Here is a 12431-nt window from a genome sequence, read left to right on the forward strand (position 1 = left end):
ACTAGCCTCAATCTGATAGTATGGATTCTACATGAATCCCAATTATGTAACCAGACCGAACGTCATGAACTTACTCAACTAGCCTCAATCTGGGAGTATGGATTTTACACAAATCCTCTATGAAGCAATAACAAGGGTCCAAAAGAAACAATAATACTAGGTATAGAATCACTCAACTAAACACAAAGTCAGGAGTACATATGTAGCATGCATCCCAAGTCAAACATAAAAGTGCAACATTGGTCTAACTAAAATCCTACAGATAATCCAAGTCCACGACCAACATCATGCCAAGAAAACACAAGAAAACTTGACAACACACAAACCAAGGCAAAAAAACCTCAAAACTCAAAAAATTTGAAATCAAAACCCATTCGATCTTAGGGCACAAAGGCCATGAATATCAAATCAAATATGGGTTTGGAATTCGTAAGAAAAAATGACCAGCATAGCAGTGTGAAACCCCAAACCTTCATCCCAAAAAATAGAGAAATACTCATACCTGCCCAACTGGGTAGAGCTAGCATACAAAAACAAAGGGGAACACAAGTTCTCAGTGTCTTAACAAATGGCTACCAAAAATAGAAGTAGAAACAGAGCCGAGACAATAAAATGTGAGAGCCCTACCTCACAGCCAAAAGGGTAAAATGGGAATCTTATCCATAAAATAAAAATCCCATAGAAGTAGCTAAAAATTACAATAATCCAAGGTCTCCCTGAGATGGAACCAATGAGACCAATCTCATGATGATCCCACACCCAAATCTCTCACGAAAAATATAACAGTAATTCCACATGAAGAGGATTTTGGGTTTTACTCTCAAATTTTCTAATTCAAAAGTGAGGAATTAAATTCTTTTTTGGATACTTATTCACTTTTTGAGTGAATAATGGATAAGGGCAAATAACTAGGACAACTAGTTAAATCTTGAATCAACCCAAACAAAAATAGGCTATTCCAAGTAATTGGAATTCATCTATGGAAAAGCTACCAAAAATTAAAATTAATTAAAATAAATCCCAAAAACCCTTAAACCAAAAATTACATAAAGCCTTAAGAACTTTGTGACGATGTGAAACTCTAAATGCACAGACATGTTGACTGGTCTAATCACACAATGCAAATCAGTCCAAATATATCAAATCACTAGAAGGTTTAATTAAATAATTAAATAGGATAGGTTAACCATATAGGGATAACATTGGTAAATATGAACAACTGAATCACTAACTCCATGTGCCATAACCAGGGATATAAATGCTACACACTAAAATACATGATCAAGTGCAATTGCATATAATAACTTAGCCAAAGCAATAAATGCATTAAATCACCTAATTTAACCATTTATTCAATTACAATGAAATAATCTATTTACATCACTCACATTTTCATAAAGCATAATGAACCAAGAATGAAGTAAATAACCGTAACATTGAATTCATCACATAACATAATTAGAGATATATCTAAATACCAGATAACCAGACATCATCATAAAGAACATTGTCATCTCAAAATGGCATCAGCATGCAATATGATGAAATAAACAACATAGTAGTCCAACATCTATGATACTAAAATCAAGGTATAATACCTAACCCTCAAGTCATCTCAAATGTAAAACATAACATGAGTAACAAATATCTCTCGGATCATAATATAACAAGGTAAATATGCACACTACATAAACAAATAATCCAACATGGATATTCCATTTCTAATTATTTAATCATTTAATAATAGTAGTTTACACAACATGAAAGGCACTTAAAACACATAAGTGAACACTGTCATAAACATGACTAACCACTGCTACAAGAACCGAGTCTAGTGTAGCAAGATAATAGTACATAGTGCAATCTTTGCACACATCTTTGGATAATCATGGAACAACATCATGATACCACATCAATCCTAGTAACCACTGGCACAAACCTTAGTGAACCATCTAACACGTCATAGCCTCAAAAAATAGCCATAAGCATAATCAAAGCAACTAATATAGTTACATAAATCCAATCGCCTCAAGGGTGTAGATCACTCATGGTCCCATCACAATCTCTTCACAATAAAAAATCAACAAGGTTGCATCCATTAGGATGACTTATAGAAATCAAATGGGAGAGGCACTACAAAATATATCAAGGAAATATTAAAGACTTTTGACATGGACAATTCAAGGCCAATGAGTACACCTATGTCTATAGGACATAAGTTGTTTAAGAATGATGATTCTACTGATGTGAACTAGACCCTATATAGATCCATGATAGAAAAATTACAACATTTTATTCACAAAAAGCTAGATAATACTTTAGTAGCTAGGATAGTTGCTAGATTTTTAGAAAATCATAAAGAGAATAACATGATGGCTATAAAAAGGATATTGATTTATCTCAAAGGTACATAAGACTATGGATTATTTTACAAAAGAAGTGATAAATTCAAGCTAAAGGTTTTCATTGACTCAAATTGGGCTAGAAATATTGATGATCGTAAAAGCACTAATGGAGGTACATTCTTTCTAGGAAAGAGATTGGTTTCATGGACAAGCAAGAAGTGGAATTGTGTTTCCCAATCAATAGCTGAAGTTGAGTATGTGGAAGCTATAATGATTTGTTCAAACATAGTATGGATTAAGCAATTATTGAAAGGTATGCAAGGAAAGATTACAGATCCACTAGTTATCTATTGTGACAACACAAGTGCTATCAACATTTCAAAGAATCTAATGATACACAAGATGGAGCACATTGCTATAAGTATCACGAATTGAGAGAATTAGTTCAAGACAAAGAAGTGAAGCTAGAATATGTGAATAGAAAAAAACATATTACTAACATATTCACAAAGACATTACCCAAAGATGCTCATGAATATCATAGAGGTAAACTAGGGTGATTCCCCTAACTATGGCTACTTAAGAAGATAAGGTGTATTGCATCACATTTGACAGGACATTCTACAAAGTGGTGCAATACAACTCTACTTTAGGACATTCCTAAGGTAGAATATTCTAGTACAAAGCAAACAGATCAGTCATAGATAGATGACAAGTATCTGCTAGACATGAAAAATCTACATAATTCAGATGTATGAAGAGTTTGAAGCTAAGATAGCTACATGTCTTTGGCATTGTTTTCAAAGAGGGAGAGATTACTAAGATGTCAAAGATCTAAAGAGGGTGAGTATTAAGGCAGAGATTACTGAGAAAAGAGAGAGAGATAAGCCTCAGAGGGAAAATAACAAAACTAAAAGAAGGAGTTTTGCATGGATGAGAATCAGATTGAAACTAAGGATATTGGTCACTCATGAAAGAGAAATCTTTTGGATTGTATGGTAACTTAGCTATTACTAGTATTTAGATGTTTGAGATGTTGCCATCAATGCTAAAGAGGGAGATTGTTGGAAACTTACAATTGGGATAGTTTTTATTTTGTCATTGATATCAAATCTATGGATGAGATATATTGCTACCTTATCTAAATATTATATCTATTTAATTGATGAAGAAGATTTGAGAAATTTCTCGTAACTATAGCACCTAGAGGAAAGGTTGAAGTTATGAAAAGGAAGTTAAAATGGACATTTGATTAGATATACTTTGATAAAGAAAAGTAATTATTTATGACAAGAAAGCTAAGCTAAGTTGAGAAAAATAGTAAAATACTAAGGAGTTCCAAGTAATGCTAGTGTCAATTAAGCTATAGTTAGTGCTAAGAAAAATAGTAAAATTCTAAAGAGTTCCAACTAATGCTAGTATCAATCAAGCTATAGTTTGTGCTAATAAAATCTACTATTAACCAAGCATTAGCATCGACCGAAGAAGTTAGTTGATGCAAGCTATAAAGCTTTACAAAGACTGAGTATTTATGTACTGATTGAGTACCAAAATTTAAACATTTTTGAGTGATAGTAAGAGAATAAATTCAAAGAAATCATAAGATCAAGCTAACTCAATTAATTTCTTGGGAGATGTAAAACATGTTGATAAGGTTGATGAGTTGGATTATTAAATTCAAAAACCATATTGGGTAAAGACCTAATAGATGGATTTTAGAGAATTTTTTAGAGGATGATCAAGAAGATGGAAAAATATATTGAATCAAGTTGAATCTGATTGTAAACCCTAAGATCTATGGTGGATGTAGAAAATGGTAAAGCACAAATTACCTATTTAAAGAGATATGGAGCCGAACATTTGGTTTCTAGCAAGGTTGATAAAAAACACACAAGTGAGTGAATGCAAAGCTAAATGACCAAACATAAATCAAGATCAAGAAGGGTGTCCAAGAAAATAAGATCAAAAATGAAAATTAAAGGCTTATCAATGAGCCAACATAAGGACCAAACAAAGATCTAAACTAGAAAAAGTGAGTTGTAATCACACATATTAAAACCTATTATTTTCTTTCTTATTAATTTAAATAGTTTCCATTGAAATCCATTTAACAAAGGTTGACTTAACAATAATTTGAAGACTTAATAGTTTGTGTAAATCCTTTGTCTAGGTGACATTCTAAATAGAATGATCAAAGTCCTCTTACAAGGTCACTCCTAATAGGGTGATTAAATCCTCTAACTAGGTCACATTTAACAATCTGTATTATTACAACCACAATCTTTTGAGCTAGATGATCTCACTGCTCAACTCGATAAATGATAATATCCTATCTTTAACTGGTTTGCTTAAAGATAGAGGAGTGTTGGGGGATGAGGAAGGAAAAGACAAGGGAAAAGCCAAATCTAATGATGAAACTACCATGGGTATCACTTACACTTGTTTGGACCAGGATGTTCACAAGTCTCATCAGTAAGAGGCTGAGGAGAACCAGATGGCCTATGAGGCTACCCATGTCATGCAGGAGCTGGAAGGAAAGAATGAGGATTAGCTCTTTTATGTCCTTTTGTTTCTAGTTGTTCCTTTTTTGTCTAGCTTTTTGTTCTGGCTTTTGTCTGTTTCATTTTTTAAAAATAGTGTGGCATTTCCTATGGCCTTTGTTGTTCAATTGGGCCTAGTTCTTATTAACAGCCTTTAGACTTACTCTTTTTTGGATAGGCTTTTAATGCTTATTATCAGCCTTGTTTATGTTTTAACTCTTGGGTTTCAGGGTCCTTGTAAAACCTATTTATCTAATAAAAAATATTCTGTATAGCAACCTTTAACATGGTTGGCTCGTAACATATCTCACTTTGAAAGAGTGAAAAAGAGTGACATGTTGCTAGTGGTTTTTTCCAAATTGAGTTTCCACATTATATCCTAGTGTCAAAACTATGATGAATGTTTACATTTGATAATTTTTTCATTATGCAATGCAAGTTAAAGTTTATAACAGTTTTACATTAGTTACTGAGCAATAAAAGGATAAGCAGAACAATGAAGTGTTTAATGTTTAATTGTTTAAGTGGTACATATAGACCTTGAGTAATTGATTCACCCCCTATAGTTATTCTAAACATTTCTAACAAGTAACCACCTCCTAAAGATAAAAGGTTCCTTGACTACCTCAAACAGAAGTATCTTGACTCACATCAACTTTCTATTGAATATTGGTATTATGAAGGAGGTGTCTTAGGATGAGAGGAGTAAGGCATTAGGAAACCTATATAGGCATGCAAAGAGGAGAAAGGCCTTGGGTTTTGAGGCCCCACAACTAGGGTCACTAGTAAAGATGGTCATGCCTTCTTAAACATCCACGGAAAACTCATTGAGGTCAAAGAAATCCCTATGGAAGTTGAAAAGAAAGCCTATGATGATATCCATTATGATGACCTCTCTCTAGGAGACTCTATGCTTTATAAACTATCTATCAATCTCATAAACCCCCCTAGCCACTCCAAACTCATTAATTGGAGCTGATCAAGTGTACTCTATGTTGACGAGTTCCCTACCAAGGAAGTGATCCTTAGATTCATGGGGGGAGAGATGCCACATAAGAAACCAATGTCACCATCAGCTTATGTCTACAAGTTGGAACCTAAAAGCATACTTTAGGGAGGATGAAATATTAAATCACAAAAATGACAAGAAAAAGGAAAATCAAAATCAAAATAGAAAGACAAAGGCATCCCCTAGTGAAAAATCATCTAGTGCACCTTGAGATCATTTAAAAAATTGAAAAAGAAATTAAGGATGTATTTGATGGTGAAAACCTCTTTGAATCACCCAAGGATTGAGATTTCTTCCTTCCCTCATAGGATCACAAGCTAGAAGTATCATCTATCCTAGTTGGAGAAACAAGGCCAGTCAATGTCAGTCTAACACAGACTCCCAAGATCATATACATCACAACATCCTTGCCACAAGACCAACTAGATATTCTCAAAGAAGTACTTTGAGAAGCTATTGGTTGGTTCATATTTTCATATCAAGACATGCTAAGGCTAGATCTTAACTTGGTTGTATTATATTTGGGAGTGGATCTAAAGGTCAAGCCAATCAAGGAAAAATAGTGAAAGATGCATCCTAAGGTAGCCTTGTTGGTCAAAACAAAACTAGAAAAGATGCTAGAAGAAAAGGTCATTCTTCCAATTGACTACTCAAAGTGGATTTTCATTGTGGTACCAGTCACTAGATCTTTTGGTGATATCAAAATTTGCACAAATTTTAGGGACCTCAATAAATCTTGTCCCAAGGATGATTTCCCTTTACCAAACATCGATATGATTATAGATCTCATGGCTGGGCATGAACTTCCATCCCTCATGGATGGTTTCTTTGGGTATAGCTAGATACATATAGTAGAAGAAGATCAACACAAAACAATATTCACAACCCCATGGAAGACTTTCTACTACAATATGATGCCTTTTGGGTTAAATAATGCATGATCAACCTATCAAAGGCTTATGACAGTCATCATCTATGACATCATCCATAAAACCCCATTACGTAGATGACATATTGATAAAATCCATTGATGTTATGGACCACCTATTTGACCTTGAAGAAGTATTTGATCAACTAGAAAAATATCACCTCATGCTTAACCAAGAGAAATGTGTATTTGGTGTCACGTTTGGAAGTCTCCTAGGATTCATTGTATCATGATGTGGCATTGAGATTGACCTCCAAAAGGTCAAATTCATCATAGATATTTTTGTTTATCTCTAAGCCTATGATTTCCCATTAATGTCCCAACACTTAGTTATTTATTGGGCACAAATGAATGGTCATCATTGTGACCGAGTCATCTAGTGAAGGCCAAGCATACATAATGACTTATTTATTTTATATTACATGCTAAGTAATTCAATGATTTATGTGCATCCTAGTTGAGACCGAGTGCATACCTAAGTCAAGCTATTATAGTAGAGATCAAGTAAATTGAAAAGATAGTTTTTTCTTAGCAAATAGAGAAGAACATGTATATAGAAGCCAATTGCCATTAAGAGTGCTAGTGATGACTGAATGCCAACACATTTAGATGTTGAGAAGTTTAATTTTTTCATATGAGTCTGTAATTGTACAAAAAACTATGTAAATCACTTTGGTTGACTTCTATATGATATTTAATATTTACAAAGGCATTAAGATAGAGATTACACATCATTATAGAAGGTAATGATCCCAAGGAGTGTAAATTAACCAATTGGGAAATCTTAAAGAGACAACAAAAGAAGATGAATTATAAACCATTGATTTAGATCTATAACTTTTTAAGAACATCTATTTAAGGAGGATTCTAACCCTAGAATCAATGTGTGTTGAGAATGTTGGAATACTTTATAATAATTGAGAGGGGGGGGGGGCGCGGGGGGTGAATCAGTTATCTAAGGTCCAAATGTACAAATAAAAAATTTTAGTACTGCAACTTATTCTTATGCATGAGTTGATCATTCAATATCTTAAACATATACATATTTGTGTCCTATGCCAAAATAAATTTGCAGAAATGTAAACATACAATACCACAAAATCAATCACACATTTTGACACAAGGATTTTATGTGGAAACCCAGTATGGGAAAAACCACTAGTAACATGGTACCAATTTTCACCCTTCTGAAGTGAGAAGAGTAAGGAGCCAACCATATTAAGGTTACAATTCACACTATTAAATGTGACCTATTAGAAGTGAGCCTTGTTAGAGGACTTTAGGACATTTTATTAGAATGTAACATTGTTAAAGAATTTACTAATGATTGTTAGGTAAACATTAATCCAAAGGATTTATCTAGACTAACACAATTTTTAGAGAGTAACATAAGGACTTGATCTGATAATAGTAACACCTCACTTGTAGATTACATATCTCACATTCAATCCTCCATTCTGCTTGGCATTCATCCTCTTCATCTCCGACAACTTGTTCACCCCTCAAGCCTTCTTTCTTTGTATGCCAAATATAGAATCTTCTATTTGGCCACCATATGAAGAAACACCCTAGACTTCTTGTCTTCCTTAGGTTCTCATACATGACAATATTTCTTTTAGCCTATTATCTCTATAAATAGAGAATTTAGATCTTTTTCCACTTAACCATAATCATCCATTCTAGGGTTAGGTAAGATTCAATGAATCTACCCATATTTCTATTTTATTCCCTTCTAGAAACTTCATCTATAATCCTCTTTGAATTCACCTCAAAATGGTTTATCTTGAATTCACCTTTCTCTAGGTTCTCTTGTTATCCTTTGTTTTCAAATCCTCTTCATTAATCAATCAATTGATAACATCTAGACCAAAGTAAGAAATTGTCTTACCAAAAAGTAGTAGGTTTGACATTAGTGACAAAATAATGATTGTTCCATGATATGTTTCATAAATATTCTTCACTTCAACAATCTCCTTTCAAAAATCTCCCTCTTTGTCATTGATGGAAAACCAATACCAACAACAATACCAAAAAGAAACTTAATACCTTTTATCGAAATCTCTCCCTCTATCAATATGTGTGCCTTCCTTTGTATATTCTAATCCTAGATTTCCCCTCATCTAATCTTGTCCCTCTTTGACATCTTTCTCCTTCCTTCTCTGATTGGATCTCTCTCTCTTATATCTCCTTGATTCTATTATATCTTCCTTAATCTCAATATATTCTTAGTAAACTCTCCCTCTTTGACAAAAATGCTAAAGACTTGTCATCTATACATGTAGATATAATCAATTAAGGTGCTCCCTCTATCACCTTGCATGTGACTATAAGGGCTTCTATTTTCAGCCCCTTCCTTACTTTAGGAAGATCCTAAAGTAAGATCCACTGCATCAATTTGTAAAATATCTCATCCAAATCAGTTGATGCAGGGAACTACTCTTGCACCTTAAGTAGCTTTGGATAGGGGTATCACCCCCTAGTTTACCTCTAAGATATTCATGTGCATCCTTAGGTAAGGCCTTTATGAATATATAAATTATTTTTCCTCTTGTATTGACATATTCCATTCTAATTCTCTCAAGGAATTATACTTTATTGCAATGATCTTTGACTTTGTATGGATCACATGGTTCTTTGATATGTTTATAGCACTTGTATTGTCATAGTAGAGTACCATAGGTTTGGTAATTTCCTCTTTCATTCCTTTCAATAACTGTTTGATCCATACCACATTTGTGCAATTCACTACAACAACCACATATTTAGCTTTAGTAGTAGATTGTGATACAAAATTTTGTTTCTTGCTGCTCCAGATGACTAATCTCTTTCCTAAGAAAAATGTTCCACCACTTGTACTCTTTTTGTCATCAATGCTTCTAGCCCAATCAAAATTTGTATAGCCTTTCAATTCAAACTTGCCATTTTTCTTGTAGTATAGACCATAGTCTTTCATTCCTTTTAGGTATCTCATGTTCCTTTTAATAACCATTAAATGAATCTCCTTAGGATTTGCATACAACCTTGCAAAAATCCCAAAAACAAATGTAATGTCAAGTCTTCTATGAACTACATATTGCAATTTGGCAACATAGACTTGTACAATGTTTATTTTACTTCAACAAAAACATTAGTTTTGGATAGTTTGTGTCCTATTTCTATAGGACTACTAATAGGTTTTGAATCCTCCATACCAAAAAAATTCAAAATTTTCTTCACATACTTGGATTGAGTGATGTAAATAACATATTTCATCTGATATACTTACAATCCAACAAAAAACTTTATCTCTCAAAACATAGACATCTCAAACTCTTTCTTCATTTCATTTGTAAATGCCTTACACAATGCATTTTGTTCTCCAAATATGATATCATCAACAAATATTTCAACTAGTAAAATTCCTTTACCTTGTTCTATCTTCAAGTATAGAATGCTATTATCATCAATCTTCTAAAAACTAATCTTCACAAGATAGTTGTGAAGCCTTTCATAACATGCTCTAGGAGCTTGCTTCAAACCATATAAAAATTTGTGTAATCTACACACCATGTTCTTGTTGTTGGATCAACAAATCCTTTAGGTTGTTCTATGTGAACCTCCTCTTCCATTATACCATTCATAAATTCTAACTTAACATCCACTTGACAAACTTTTGTATAAAGAGTAAGCAAGCAAAATTCTTGTTGTTGACATTCTAATCATGTTTGTTATTAGTGACATACACTTATTTAGATTGTGAGTTCATACTGAGCATATTATATAGTTAACAATGTTAACCAAGCATTTTAGTTACTACCAAGTTTTATGGACAGATTTTAGTTTGAATTGAGTAGTTACTGTATAATTGAGGATCAAAAGTGTAAACTGAGTTTACCAGTGTAAACTGAGTTGTTCAATATTTACTGAGTTCACAATTGATGTGATGTGAATCTAGTAGTCATAGAGCTACTTAGTGTTAACCAAGAGACTCAATTTATACCGAGCTTGAGGTGATAGTGTTTACCAAGCTATGTAGTATGAATCAAGTGATTTAGTTTATATGTCAAGTTTCATAGTATTCACAAAGTCACCAGTGCAAACCAAGTTCAAGACTACTTGGAAGTGATCAGTATGGACTGAGCTCATACATCTACCAAGTGCATGATGATTTCAAGCATTAATAGTGGATCTTGAGTAGTAGAACCTCATTGAGTCAGTCTTTAGAGCTTGAGTTTCTACACTTTGGCCAAATTTGTAATATTTTATGTAAACTTGTATTGTGGCCAACTTTGTAATTATGTAATTAGATTGATATATATGTAATGTATTTTATCACATCCAATGTATGTATGGATTCAAAAAAGAAGTAATGTAATTATCAGAGAAGAGCATAAGAGAAAATTACAGAGGCTATAGTAGTCTAAGGAGTGATAAAGATTCATCTATCACAGCTAGGTGATTTGTACATTTAGAGGATTCTCATTCAACAAACCAAGTTGTAGATCAGAGATCAACTACTATTTCATCCTAAGAGGTGGATTAGTGAAATCCTTTAACAAGGTAGACTTAACAGTCTTATGTAAATCTCTTTATTGAGTGCACACTTCATTGTATTTTTGTAAATCCTTTTGCAAGGTGGACCTAGCATTCCTTATTACTCCTAACAAGATAAATCATCAAAAGTGATCATTGTAAGCCTTGACATGCCAACTTTATGCTACAGTACTAAATCTTGTGGGCATCATCCCCGCCTCAATTTTACTTTCTATTTGGAAGGTTTCTGGGTCACCAAATCTTGTGTCAAATGTTATGTATGCTTTCATGTTTTTCAGTTTCTCGTGCATACAATTAGATCATAATTCATATAAAGGATTCATTACTTATTGGGATAAAAGTTTTAGAATTTATGATTCACCCCTTCCCTCTCAATAACTTAGCTCATTATAGTATTTCCAACAATTGGTATAAGATCTTTGAAGTTCTTAGTGAAAAGTTTGGAGGTATTCAAACTTGACAAGGCTATTGACAATGAGAAGCTAGATTTGGAATTGGCCATTAGACAACTCAAGAAAGAAAAAGAGCAATTTTCCCAATCTTGAAAAGAAGAAAAGATGTTGCAATCCAGATGACTAATTCACTCTACATTGAAGAAAGAATTGAAGACATCATTCCAAGAAATTTAAATGAAGTTGATGAAGCAATCAAAGAACTATTGGAAAAGAATAATACTCTTCAAGAAGAAGTAAGAAAACTAAGAAGAGAGTAAGAAATTCGGCCAATAAGATTGTGCAAAGTCATGGAAGAGAAAAATAAGATAAGAGAAGAGATAGAAGGAAAAAACAATGAAATTCAGAACCTATCCCTTTAGCAAGCACACTTCATTGATAAGCTCACCAATGCAAATAAAGAAATCATGAACCTAATATTAAAGAATGAAAGATTGCAGAGTGACCTAAACATTGAAAGGCAAACTAGTGAAAGAATGTTGAAATCCCAAGCATACATGAATTAGTTGAATGAAAAAATTCACTTCAAACAAAAAAGAAAAGCAAGAATTGGATATACAAAAGAAGGAGAATCATCCAAGGAAGGAGCTCAAAGGAACCAAAAACCTACTTGCAATCACTGTG

Source organism: Cupressus sempervirens, chromosome 8 (genome assembly GCF_028749045.1).
Source record: "Cupressus sempervirens isolate cs-2001-9-10 chromosome 8, ASM2874904v1, whole genome shotgun sequence".
In the NCBI taxonomy this organism is placed as follows: Eukaryota; Viridiplantae; Streptophyta; class Pinopsida; order Cupressales; family Cupressaceae; genus Cupressus; species Cupressus sempervirens.